The 2,034-nt window shown below is 52.1% G+C and overlaps 1 protein-coding gene across 1 annotated transcript in view; it reads right to left on the minus strand.

The window, feature by feature from the left end:
* Positions 1-248, minus strand: part of SHC2 (SHC adaptor protein 2) — a 5,643-nt gene extending 5,395 nt beyond the window's left edge. Inside the window, exon 1 of the mRNA XM_014310171.2 lies at positions 239-248. The gene's annotated coding sequence lies outside the window, so the exon portion shown is untranslated. The remainder of the gene's footprint in view (positions 1-238) is intronic.
* Between the last annotated feature and the right edge of the window lie 1,786 nt (positions 249-2,034).

Here is a 2,034-nt window from a genome sequence, read left to right on the forward strand (position 1 = left end):
GGAGCCCCCCACGCTGTGCCCTCCGCCCTGCTCCGAACCCCGTGGGACTGGCCCTGAGCGTTTCCAGCTCTGCCACAAAGCGTTGGGAGCGAGGGGATGGGGGGAACAGGCAGGGGAGGGTGACCGGGAGCCCCTCCCGGAGCCAGGGGCTGTGCCCGCTCTCGGTCTGCGTGAGCTGGAGCCAAAGCGGCCAGCAGCCGCCCTCGCCCACAGCGGGGACATTTTCTGCTCTTTCCACCTCTGCATTCCCGGGAAGCGCTGCAGGAGCCCAGGGCAGGCCGGGGAGGAGGCGGGGGAGGGCTCGGCCAGGCTTCGATGCACAAGCGGGCTGCCCTACTTGTGTTGCCTCGCAGCCCGCTGGTCTCCCTCGCTCTGACCTCATCCAAAGGCAGATCTGACTCCCGCTTTGTTTATATCTGTCTGGAGGGCTCAGGCAGTGAACAGCACAAACATTTTCTTGTTTTTTTCTGCCTGTAACTGCAGCAAGCAAGGGGGGAAAATAATCGCACAAAACCCTTAAAGGGATTTTCTGACCTCAATCGAGCGATTCGCCCTTGCTCCTGGCCCGGGGCTGCGGCGTTTTTGGAGCGGGTCAGAGGACTGGAGTGCTGCCCACTGTGCTGGAGCCCCCTCACTTTTCCCCAGCCCTGCATCCCCTCCATCTCCAAAGGGGTTTTAATGTTGGGGCTGCACCCCCGCAGCATCACAGGCTCCTTTCAGCGCTTGTTTTCAGCTTCCTCGGGTCGTTCTTCGGTCCAACACCCCCCAGCCCCCGCGGAAACCGGCACAAACAACACCGGAGCCTCCCCAGGAGCCTCCCCGTGCCCCGGACGACACAGCCGCCTTTGTCTCCTCTCCTCTCCTCTCCTCCTCACTGTCTCCTGCTCCCCGGCAGGTGACGGGGTGAGAGCCAGTAATTGCTCTAAGTGCGATCAATAAATCAAGGTAATAGAATTACATCTGCCGTTGCCATGTTGGGAACCGCTTCCCTGCTCTCTGATCTCTCTCCTTGGTTTTGTTTCTGTGAAAAACGCCCAATCACTTGGTGTTTTTTAAAAATTTTAAAACTTTAATAGGAATAAAATGGTTATGAAAATAGTAATACAATTAGAGTAATAATAATTTGGACAATTTGGATTAGGACAATATGAGACAATAGAAACAAAGAGTTATGGATGGTCTGGGTACCTTTTTCTGGGCAAAATGAGCCCGAAAAAGGACACAGTTAACAGAGAATTAACCCTTAAAAACAATAGCCTGTTGCATATTCATACATCTCATCCATGATGCATAAATTCCATTCAAACACAGGATTCTGTCTGGTCAGTGTCAACTTCTTCCCCTGAATCCTAACAGCGCCTTCGATGCAGGAAGAAGTTCGTTTCTCCTGATAATGGGGCAATAAATTCTCTTTCTCTGAAAGATTCAGGTGTCCTGTGGCTGCTATCTCAGTGCTTGTCCTTTCTTTAAAAAAAAGTATCCTACATAGCATAGTTTCTATTTTAACATCTTTTATAACCCAAAACTACATTTACCACAGTACTTAAGAGAATTAATACAGCATCACTTTCTAACACAACACATATAATATTCATTTGAATATTTGCCAAAAGCCAACCATAAAATACGCATTTTTCACAGTTTTTAGGCCGTTGCAGAGCACTGGGATAAATCAGGCTTCTCCATGCTCTTACAAGGAGGGTTCAAAGGGGGCTCAGGTGCCTGCCCAGCCCGGGGCAGCACGTTCCCGGGGAGGGCACCGTGTCCCTGCGGAGGTCACGGGCGTTTTGCCCGGCGGGGTGACACGTGCAGGGCTCTCCGGGCACCGCGGGCACACCCGGGCCTGGCACATGTTCCAGATTGCAAGGCAAGATGTTTTCTGTTACCATCTGTGTGGCAGTTGTCTTTTGTTAAGTGGGCAGTTTGCCTTATGTCTCTCTGAGCGACCACAATCACTCCTCCTTCTGGGCAGACATCTGCTGATAACAGACTATTGAATGTCCCTGCATGGCTGATAAGAACTACAGCATCCCA

Source organism: Geospiza fortis, unplaced genomic scaffold, assembly GCF_000277835.1.
Source record: "Geospiza fortis unplaced genomic scaffold, GeoFor_1.0 scaffold241, whole genome shotgun sequence".
NCBI classification, from domain to species: Eukaryota; Metazoa; Chordata; class Aves; order Passeriformes; family Thraupidae; genus Geospiza; species Geospiza fortis.